General features: G+C 46.5%; 1 pseudogene; it reads right to left on the reverse strand.

The window, feature by feature from the left end:
• Nucleotides 1-7,179: 7,179 nt before the first annotated feature.
• LOC119921411 overlaps nt 7,180-12,204 on the reverse strand; it is a 34,666-nt pseudogene continuing 29,641 nt past the window's right edge.

The raw sequence follows: 12,204 nt of genomic DNA on the forward strand, positions 1-12,204 counted from the left end.
CCTTGTCTGCTATATGACCCAGTGCCAGTAATTTATCTTCTCTGTGATTCAGTTACCTCATCTGCAAATTCGGAATTATTACTGAAAGCACCATTTAGTGCAAAGACTGTGTCCAGCCTGATTAGCTTGTATACACCCCAGTGCTTAGTACGGTACCTGGCATTTAATAAGCACTTAACAATACCATAAAATAAACAACAATAATAAAACCCATATATACATATAGCCGATTCCATTTGCTCAATATCCGCATTCACACTTGTACACACTCAAACACAAGTCTATCTCATTATTCATCTAGTCCTTTCCTAAACCATCACTCAGTATACGTCTTCTCCTCTCCTCAACCTCCTCTCAGGACAAGTTGTGTCTTTTCACCAGCAACAAAAACTCACAATTGGCTTGAAGCCTCTCCACCCTATGACTGTACTTTACTCCCTTTCCATCGTTCAACTCAGTCTTCTCAGCTCTCAGAGCAACTTTCTAGTTGTTACTCGCCATCCACCTGTGCTTTTCTATCCTAGCCTGGAACTCCCTCTCTTATCCGTTCAAAATCATAAAGAGCACAGTTCTTTACGAATTCTGAGCACTGTTAAATTCCCCCCACACTCCAACCAGCTTCCCCGATTCATTTCCCACCCTTCTAAACCCACTTCACCTAACTCAAGTGCGACTCAACTCATTTCCATCCTCATTTAGTCGAGCTCTGTTCCTGACTGTGAGCTCCTTGAGGGCAGCATACACATCTATCAGCTCTGTTCTACTGTACTCTCGCAAGCATAGCTTAGTGGGAGTCAGAGGACTTTGGTTCTAATCCTGCGTCTGTCCGTTGCTACTGTGGGACCTTGGGCAAGTCGTTTCACTTCTATGGGCTTCAGTTTCCTCATCTGTAAAATGGCATGCAATAATTGCATATTCATCTTTCCATTCTTTTTTTCCTTCTAGTAGGGGCAGGGAATGTGTCTGCTACGGTGTTATAAAGTGGATAGAGAACGGGTTTGGGAGTCAGGGGTCAGAAGGACCTGGGTTCTAATACCAGCTCCAGCCCATGTCTGCTGTATGACCATGGACAAGTTATTTTACTTCTCTGAGCCTCGGTTACCTCATCTGTAAAATGGGGGTTAAGACTGTGAGCCCCATGTGGAACAAGGACTGTATCCAACCTGCTTAGCCTGTATCTACCCCAGTGCTTAGGACAGTGCTTGGGACATAGAGCTTAACCATTACTATGATTATTATTATTATTACTCTCCCAAGGGCTGAGTGCACCCAGTAAGCACTCAATAAATATTATTCAAGATTGATTGACTGATAGTAAATCATATTGTGTTGACCTAGCCCATTTTAGACTGGAATGTTCTTGAGGACAGTGATTACAACCTTTCCCACTATTTGAAATTTCCCATCATTAGGGAACAACTCTTACAACGAGGAATTTCTAACAGTGCCAGTGGCTGTCCAAAGCTGGTTACACTCTCTCAGCCCTGCTTGTCATTTGGCCTCTTCAAGGGATTCTGGGACTCACTGAAGGCCTAAGTGACTGTCCACAGTGCTGACACTGTGCTGAAGCACCGTAGCCTGGTGGGTAGTTGGCATGGTAGCGAAGTTAGAGAAGGTAGGAGGAGAGGTGGGTGGCGGTTGGGTGTCACTGACTGGAAAACACCTCTCCTCCTACAAGCCCGCCTCCCCCGCTAGTGGCCACAGCCCTGGTTTGAACCCCAGGTTAGGCCTCAGACTGGCTCCATCTCTTCCATCTTCATTCTCGTCCCCCCACCCCCCGCCCCTCCAACTCACTCAACCCTGGTCACTCTCACTGGGGCAGCCAGGAAGGAACAAAGAGGAGCCCTCCATCCCACTCCGCTCTCCCTCAGACCCTGAGAAGCTCTCCAGATGGGGCCCCGTCCCTCTAGATAAAGCAGGAGCTGCTCCGAGGGGGATCCCTGAAGGATGGCTCGGGACCCTGACGAGGGATCTCGTGGCCTGGACAAGCCAAGCACCCTCTGGTCATATGGTTTCTGAGGTTCCTGGGAGACGAGGCCAGGTCACTGCAGCAACAGCGATGGTGCTGGCCTTCCGGGTTCCCGTGGAAACAGCAGCATCTGCATCCCAGCGTTCCAACGGTTCCCGTTTGAAAGACATTCTTCAGCCACTGTGAATGATTTCACTTCTGTCTAATGCACAACCTGAGACACTCAATCTGTCAGTCAATCAGCCAACTGTAACTTTTTCTTATGGCCTTTGTGAAACGCTTACTATATATCAGACACTATACGAAGTGCTGGAGTAGTTACAAGCTAATCAGATTGGACAGTGTCCATGTCCCCCGTGGGGCTCATAGTCTCAATCCCCATTTTACAGATGAGGCACCTCAGGCACGGGGAAGTTATGCGACCCTTCTCAAGTTCACACAGTAGATATGTGGTGGAACTGAGATCAGAGCCCATGTCCATTTGAGTCTCAGGGCCCTGCTTTACCCACTAGACATGCTGCTTCTTATGAGTTGTCCTGATCACAAATCTGTTGAAGCTCTGTTCATACTGACTATATAAACTGTATTCTTTAACCAAGCGTTCTTCCACTTTTCCATCTTCCCTTTCTGCCCTTCCTACTTTACGTAATTTATTCTGTGCCTATCTCCCCCGTTAGATAATAGTCTCCTGGAGAGCAGGAATAATGCCTTTTATTTCTTTTCACCTCGCCTGGGAGTTTACTACAGTGCTTTGTACCCAGGATGTGTTCAATAAATACGATGGATGGATGGATGGATCGATGGATGGGAGAATGGATAGATGGATGGATGGATGGATGGATGGATGGATGGATGGATGGATGGATGGATGAATGGATGGATGGATGGATGGATCAGTGGATGGGAGAATGGATAGATGGATGGATGGATGGATGGATGGATGGATGGATGGATGGATGGATGTTTGGAAGGCAAGGATATGACCAGTCAAAAGTGGGCGGGGGAGTTTCCATTGTTGCCTCCCTTCCCCCTTGTCACTGAGCTATCTTTCGATTTTCATAACCACCGAGTGATGTTAAATTCATATAAGACTTGTTTTTATGATTACTAATTATACCAACATTATAATCATTGAGTTTATTAAGAATTTACTTGCAAAAGACTGCCAAGTGCTGGAGTAGAAACAGAATAATCTGAAGAAACATATTTCCCGCTCCAAAGGGGCTCAGAGGGTAAGGGATAGAACACATATTGAATCCTTATTTTCAGAAAGGCCCAGAGAGGTTAAGTAGGCGGACCAAGGTCGCCCAGCAGGCCAGTGGCAGAACTGGGCAAACGTTTCAAGTCTTATGACTTCCAGCCATATGCTCATTCCGGTAGGTCTTCATGCCCCTCAAACCATGAATTGTCAGTCACACACATCTTATCAATCTCCCTCACAGACACTGACAAATCCTCAATCGCTGGACTTTCTCTTTGGATTTGTAGGCTAGCTGATGAGGGGTGGGAAAATCAGTGAAAGAAAGCAGACATTTTGTCCCATTGAGGGAGGATTAGGAATTTCCCCTTTGGGATTCTCCCCAGAGAGGCCTTCATGTCCTGGATCCTCAGTCTGTAGAGGAGGGGATTCAGAGCGGGTGGCACCACGATATATAAGATGGACACAAGTAGATCCATCGTCGAGGGGGAGTTTGACACGGGCTTGAGGTAGGTAATGGCGGCCATACAGAGAAAGACGGTGATGATGACTAGGTGAGGCAAGCAAGTGGAGAAACCTTGGCCCATCCCTTGGCGGCCAGCATCTTCAGTGTCCCAGAAGATGTGGATGTATGGAACGAAGATGGAAACGAAGCAGACGACAGATAACACTACCCCGGCATTCATGCTTATATCGATGGCAATGTGGTCTTCCGAGCAGATCTTCAGCAGAGAGGGGACGTCACTGAAGAACTGTTGGACGACGTTGGGCCCAAGGAAATTCAGTGAGAAGGGCAAAGCTGAAAATGAGAGGCCAAGCAGCGTCCCGCTGAGCCAGAAGGCAGCCACCATCTTTACAAATGCCGTATTTTCATGATGACGTCATCTCAGAGGGCTTCGGATGGTGGTACAGCAATCAATCAATCAATCAATCAATCGTATTTATTGAGCGCTTACTATGTGCAGAGCACTGTACTAAGCGCTTGGGAAGTACAAATTGGCATCACATAGAGACAGTCCCTACCCAACAGTGGGCTCACAGTCTAAAAGGGGGAGACAGAGAACAGAACCAAACATACCAACAAAATAAAATAAGTAGGATAGAAATGTACAAGTAAAATAAATAAATAAATAAATAAATAGAGTAATAAATATGTACAACCATATATACATATATATAGGTGCTGTGGGGAAGGGAAGGAGGTAAGACGGGGGGATGGAGAGGGGGACGAGGGGGAGAGGAAAGAAGGGGCTCAGTCTGGGAAGGCCTCCTGGAGGAGGTGAGCTCTCAGCAGGGCCTTGAAGGGAGGAATAGAGCTAGCTTGGCGGATGGGCAGAGGGAGGGCATTCCAGGCCCGGGGGATGACGTGGGCCGGGGGTCGATGGCGGGACAGGCGAGAGCGAGGTACAGTGAGGAGATTAGTGGTGGAGGAGCGGAGGGTGCGGGCTTGGCAGTAGAAGGAGAGAAGGGAGGTGAGGTAGGAGGGGGCGAGGTGATGGAGAGCCTTGAAGCCCAGGGTGAGGAGTTTCTGCCTGATGCGCAGATTGATCGGTAGCCATTGGAGGTTTTTGAGGAGGGGAGTAATATGTCCAGAGCGTTTCTGGACAAAGATAATCCGGGCAACAGCATGAAGTATGGATTGAAGTGGAGAGAGACACGAGGATGGGAGATCAGAGAGAAGGCTAGTGCAGTAGTCCAGACGGGATAGGATGAGAGCTTGAATGAACAGGGTAGCAGTTTGGATGGAGAGGAAAGGGCGGATCTTGGCAATGTTGCGGAGCTGAGACCGGCAGGTTTTGGTGACGGCTTGGATGTGAGGGGTGAATGAGAGAGCGGAGTCGAGGATGACACCAAGGTTGCGGGCTTGTGAGATGGGAAGGATGGTAGTGCCGTCACCAGCCGTACAGCAGTCGTAGGAAATCGCCAGGATGACGACCAGCTCTGAAGTGGCCAAAACGACCACCAGGCAGACCTGGGTGGTACATCCCACAAGGGAGATGGATCTCTTGCAGGTCAGGGAGTTGTGTATGGATTTGGGGATGGTGACGGAGATGTAGCAGAGGTCGAGAACGGGCAGGTTCTTGAGGAAGAAGTACATAGGGGTGTGGAGGCGCCTGTCGAGGGCGGTGATGGAGACGAGGAGGAGATGCCCCGTCCGGGCCGCCAGGTAGACCAGGAGGACCAAGGTGTCATGGACAAGCTACAGCTCCTGCATCTCCGAGAAAATCAGCAGCAGGAATCCCATCACCATGGAGAGCCACTGAACATTTCTATGGAATGATGTCGACTCCCTGCACAGGAAGAGGAAAGACTTCAATTTAGAGACAATGATGTTGGGGGTGAAGGAATAGGACTAAGTCGATCAATTCTATTTATTGAGTACCTACAGAGGACATGGTATTAGTAATAATAATAATAATGATAATAATAATAATAATAATGGCATTTGTTAAGCGCTTACTATGTGCAAATCACTGTTCTAAGCGCTGGGAGGATACAAGGTGATCAGGTTGTCCCACGTGGGGCTCACAGTCTTAATCCCTATTTTACAGTGGAGGGAACTGAAGCTCCGAGAAGTTAAGTGACTTGCCCAAGGTCACACAGCAGACATGTGGCATAGCCGGGATTCGAACCCATGGCCTCTGGCTCCAAAGCCCATGCTCTTTCCACTGAACCACGGAAGTACATACAAGCTAGTCAGGTTGGACACAGTCCCTGTCCCGCATAGAATGTCCAGTCTTAATCCCCATTTTACAGGTCAGGTAATTGAGGCACGAAGTGAAATGACTTGCCCAAGGTCACATGGCAGACAAGTAGTGGAGGAGGAATTAGAACGCAGGTTCTCTGACTCCCAGGTCCATGCTCTATCAACTGGGCTGTGCTGCTTCCCTGGGCTTCACTGTCTCAGGGTCCTTAATTGTCTCAGTCTGGGCCTGTGTAAAATCAACCCTCTGCATCCTTACTACTAATAATAATATCAATAATAATCATTGTGGTGCTTGGTAAGCATTTATTATGTGCCAGGCACTGTGCTAAGCACTGGAGTGGATACAAGAAAATTGGGTCAGACAAGCCCCTGTCCCACGTGGGGCTCACAGTCTTAATCCCCATTTTACAGATGAGGTAACTGAGGCCCAGAGAAGTGAAGTGACTTGCCCAACGTCACACAGCAGACAAGTGGTGGAACCGGGATTAAAACCCAGGTCCTTCCGGACTCTATCCAGTAGGCCACTCTGCTGCTCTTGGTTTGCTACTGCTGGAATCAAGAGACCTGGTCTCTTTACCTGAATGGGACTTAATTGGAGTGGAGGACAGGTAGCCTCCCTGGGAATCTATGGAAAATCTATGTTGGAACCAGGTGATTCCATTTCCCAGATTGCATTTATCTTCTGGTCGCTCTGAAAAAGGGCAGACGACCTGAAAGGTGAACCATAACTCCATTTGGCAATTCACCAGCAGAGATTTTTCTTTCATGTTGAGTATAATTCAACATGCCCCAGGGGAGCATCCGGGGACGTGGAGGTACCAGACACACAGGTGGTGTCTGTAAAGGACGAACACCAAGTAGCCACTGGCTGTGCTCAGGAGCCCCATGAAGAACAAGTCGTGGATGGAGAACATGATGGTGATGAGCAGAGTGGTTTCCGTGCTGACACTGACTTTTATGCAATATTTGAGGTTCAGTACGATTTAACACTGCTGCTGTTCCTGGGGCCTGGCATGTACATTGACATACTTAAATCTACGAGCAGACTAAGGCCTCAGGACAGGAGGCAGGAGAGGATGACACTCCTGGGTAGCCTGGCTTTGCTCCGGGCCAACCTGGGGGTACCGGGGCTGATGGCGATGGCCTGGAAGATGCTCAGGAGGCAGGTGGTGCAGGTTGCCAGCCTGCAGCCCACTAGAAACAGTGCATGAAGAATTTATATACGACATAACTCAGGAAATTTCTCCATCCTCAGGCTGACACGGTCTCCGGGATTCCGAGGGAGAGAAGAATCATGGTATTGGCCTAAGTCAGGTGGCTGAAAATCAGATCTAAGGTGCTGAACTTGGGGCTGACAGACACCGTGTGGATATAAAACACCTGGAGGAGTACATTCACAAATGTCCCGATGGTGATCTGAAACAGCATCACAGTCCTGAAGGACATGGAAATGCCATCCATTCTCCTTCAATTTTCCTCAATGGTGCTTACACGGTAGAAGGAAATCTGATTGGGCACAGTCCCTGGCCCACACAGAGCTCACAATCTAAATCCCAATTTTATGGATGAGGGAATTGAGGCATAGAAAAGTTAAGTGACATTCCCAAGGTCACATAGCAGACAAGGTGCAGAGCCAGCATTAGATCCTGAGTTCTTCTGACTCCCAGGCCCATGCTCTATCCACTATGGCATGCTCCTTCTCCAAGAAGGGACTCTGTTCTGACATAACCACTGTTTCCTCTATATGCTTGAAGACTTTTACCTCATCTGTAAAATGGGGATTAAGACTGTGAGCCCCGTGTGCAACATGGACTGTGTCCAATCTAATTAACGTGTATCTACCCAAGTGTTTAGTACAGTACCTGGCACAGTGGATAAAGCACAGGCCTGGCTCTGCTACTTGTCGCAGGGTGACCTTGGGCAAGTCACTTCACTTCTCTGTTCCTCAGTTACCTCATCTGCAAAATAGGAAGTAAGACTGTGAGCCCCATGTGGGAGAGGGACTGTGTCCAACCTGATTACCTTATATCTACCCCAGCACTTAGAACAGTGCTTGGCACATAGTAAGTGCTTAACAAATGCCATAATTATTATTATTAATAATGAAGTACCGTAATTATGATAAGATCATAGAAAACTCATCAGGATATGCAAAACTAAAATCCAGTCAGCTGGATCTGATTAACTGATTAACTGAGAAACAGCTTGGCCTAGTGGAAGAAGCCCAGCCCTGGGAGTCAGGAGAACCTGGATTCTAATTCACCCACTGTGACTTCTCTGGTGTGTGACCTTGGGCAAGTCACTTCACTTCTCTGGGCCTTGTTACCTCATCTACACTATGGGGATTAATAATGTGAGCCCAAACTAGGACATGGACTGTGTCCAACCTCTTTAGCTTATATCTACCCAATGCTTAATACAGTGCATGACATACAGTAAGTGCTTAATAAATGCAATTAAAAGAAAAAAAAACATTCTCCCTCAGTAGCCATTTAAGGATGCAACACTACCTTTAAAATTATTTGAGTGCAAATTTCTTGAAAACAAGGATTGTTTATTCAACCTGGAGAAGCACCATGGCTTAATGAAAAATACATGGGCTTGAGAGTTAGAGGAAATGCGTTCTATTCCCGACTGCACTACTTGTGTGTGGTGTGACCTTGGGCAAGTCACTTAACTGCTTTGTGCCTCAGTTTCCTCATCTGTAAAATGGGGATGAAGACGGCCTGGAATGCCCTCCCTCTGCACTTCCGCCAAGCTAGCTCTCTTCTTCCCCACAAAGCCCTACTGAGAGCTCACCTCCTCCAGGAGGCCTTCCCAGACTGAGACCCCTCCTTCCTCTTCCCCTCCTCCCCCTCCCCCCTTCCCTACCTCCTTCCCCTCCCCACAGCACCTGTATATATGTTTGTACAGATTTATTACTCTATTTTACTTGCACATATTTACTATTCTATTTATTTTATTTTGTTAATATGTTTTGTTTTGTTGTCTGTCTCCCCCTTCTAGACTGTGAGCCCGCTGTTGGGTAGGGACCGTCTCTAATTGTTGCCAGCTTGTACTTCCCAAGCGCTTAGTACAGTGCTCTGCACATAGTAAGCGCTCAATAAATACGATTGAATGAATGAATGAATGAATGAACTCCACGTGGAATCACCCAGTTACTTTGTATCAACACCAGTGCTTAGAACAGTGCTGGGCACATTGTACGTGCTTAATAAATACCACAGTTATTATTATTATTCTTTCAATCCCAGCTCTGCCACATGCCTGCTGTGTAAACTTGGGCACGTCCCTTCACTTCTCTGTGCTTCAGTTTCCCATTTTAAGAGCAGAATTCAATAACCATTCTGCCTCCCACTTCGACTGTGAGCCTCATGTGGTACTGGATTATCTTGTGTCTGCCCCAGCACTTATTACAGCGTTAGATACATAGCAAACGCTTAACAAATACCACAATTTATTATGATTTGTCCAGTTGAAGTTTATCTGGAGTGATTTCCTTTCTCAACACGCCCTTCTCAGGTTCACTACCCACTAGGCACATAATGAAGTTCTGTGAACCTCACTCTAGTGATCCAGAGATTGCTATGCAAATAGCCTAGTGGAAGTAGCATCGCCTAGTGAATACAGCACGGGCCTGAGAATCAGAAGGACCTGGGTTCTAATACTGACTTCCCCACTTGTCTGCGATGTGAACTTGGGCAACACACTTCACTTCTCTGGGCCTCAGTTACCTCATCTGCCAAATGTGGAGTAAGACTGTGAGCCCCATGAGGGACAGGGACTGTGTCCAATATCTAGCTTGTATCTACAACAGCACTTAGAGCAGTGCTTGCCACATATTAAGTGCTTAACATCTACCATTGTTATTATTATTATTATTCAATCAGTGGATGTATTTTCGAAATGGTCAGGCGTGCAATCCAGGTCAGACCACAGTTCAGTCACAAGGTGGCAGTAAAATAAAAAGGAAATCTTTGCAAGATCATTAAGTTACACGTAAAAAGGGGGAAGACATTTGTCTTGAGCATATGGCCACATGCAATGCTGCTCACAGAATTTCTTCCACTAATGGAATAAGTCACGTCAAACTTTGGTGTGTGTATCATTACTGTCATCATTCATTCATTCATTCAATAGCATTTACTGAGTGGTTGCTATGTTCAAGGCACTGTACTAGGCGTCCCTATCCACACTGTTTTCAGAGGGCCTGGGGAACGCAGAGAACTTTACAGGCTCCTGGATCCAAATGCAAGCAAGGTGTTGTCAGCTAATGGGAGACAAGGATAAAAGTGATTTGATTTGGGAAGATAGATGGAAGGTGAGGGGGCTTGAGATGGACTGTGAAGCAGCAAGGCTTAGTGGAAAGAGCCTGGCTTTGGGAGTCAGAGGTCGTGGGTTCTAATACCAGCACCACTACTTGTCAGCTGTGTGACTTTGGGCAAGTCACTTAATTTCTCTGTGCCTCATTTACCTCATCTGTAAAATGGGGATTAAGACTGTTAGCCCCATATGGGACAACCTGATAACCTTGAACCCACCTCAGCGCTTAGGACAGTGTTTGGCACACAGTAAGCGCTTAACAAATACCATTATTGTTATTATTGTGTGAAGGAGGAGAATGGGATCAGAGTGTTGTCAAACAGAAGAAGGTTTATCGATCAATCAATCACATTTATTGGATGCTTACTATGTGCAGAGCCTTGTAATAATAATAATAATGCCATTTGTGAAGTTCTTACTATATGCCAAGCACTGTTCTAACTGCTAGACTGTACTACATGCTTGGCAGAGGACAACATAGAGTTGGCAAACATATTCCCTGCTCACAGTGAGTTTATAGTTTGGAGGGGGAGACAGACATTCATAAAAATAAATAAATAATTTAAAGTCTATAAGACATGAAATACATAATTTATAGATAACATATAATTATTGACCAGAGAGAAGAGAATAAGGAGGCACAGCGGTGTAGAACAATACAGGGAAAATCATGGACATATTTGTAGGTGCTCAGTCCACTCTCTCCCATTACCTATGTTTACTCCCCTCCCACTACAACCTGAACACACCACTCCTCCAACACCCACCTACGTACTGTTCCTGGACCTCATTTCTCATACCGTTGACCCCCTTGCTCCCTCCCTCCCCATTGCCTGGGACTCCCTCCTCCTTCATATCAATCAATCAATAAATGAATCAATGGTATTAATTGACCACTTACTTTGTGCAGAGTTGGAAAACACATTCCCTGCTCACAACAAGCTTACAGTCTAGAAGGAACAGTCTAACAATCTGCTTTTCCTCCCTTCCCCTGAAACCCCACTGAGATCACATTTCCTCCAAGAAGCCTTCCCTGATGAATCTCTCATCTCCCCAGCCTATTTTCCCTCCTTTCTGCATCACCTCTACCTTCTAAGAACTTAGGTATTTACCATCCACCCACACAGCATTTATGCAAATATCCTTAGAGTTGGCTGATTCCATGACATGTAATTTGTTTTCCTGCCTGACCCTGCCCTGCAGACTGCAAACTCCTTGAGGGCCGGTATTTTATATACTTATTTTGGTATACTCCTCCTAGGCTCTCATTACTATGCTCTGATTCAGTCAATCAATGAATCAATGGTATTTATTGAGTGCTTACTTTGTACTAAGTGATGAACATGGCAGGCCCCTCTACAAATTACCATTGATTGTTGAGAGGCCTTCCCCAACTAAGCCCTCACTTCCTCTTCTCCCACTCCCTTTGCCTGGGATTCGCATCCTTTATTCACCCCTCCCTCAGTTCCACAGCACTTATGGACACAGTCATAATGTATTTATTCATATCACACTCTGTCTCCTCCCTTGAGACTGTAACCTCACTGTGGGCAGGGAACGTATCTACCAACGTTGTTGTATGTACTCTCTAAAGCATTTAGTACAGTGTTCCGCACCCAAGAAGTACTCAATAAATACCTCCGATTGATTGGTGGATCGGTGGATTAGTTCATTGGGTTTGTCCATTAGGGGTTCACTTGAGGGCCAATGGGGCCTTTCATTTATGGGACGAAAAGACTTTTTGGGCCATGTTTGTGAATGCTTACTTTACCTGCATGTTGCTCAGTGTGTAAATGAAGGGATTGAACATGGGGGACACAAACGTGTTGAGAACGGCCACAGGTCTGGTTTGTTGTCACCTCCCTGTTAGGAGGATTGCTGTAAATGAAGATACAACTGCCATAGGGCAGGGAGATAACCACCATGTGGGAAGAACAGGTGAAAAAGGACTTATTCTTCTGCTGGGTGGAGGGAATTTTCAAAATGGCCTTAATGATGTATACGTAG

This window comes from Tachyglossus aculeatus (assembly GCF_015852505.1).
Source record: "Tachyglossus aculeatus isolate mTacAcu1 chromosome 12 unlocalized genomic scaffold, mTacAcu1.pri SUPER_6_unloc_2, whole genome shotgun sequence".
Classification (NCBI taxonomy): Eukaryota; Metazoa; Chordata; class Mammalia; order Monotremata; family Tachyglossidae; genus Tachyglossus; species Tachyglossus aculeatus.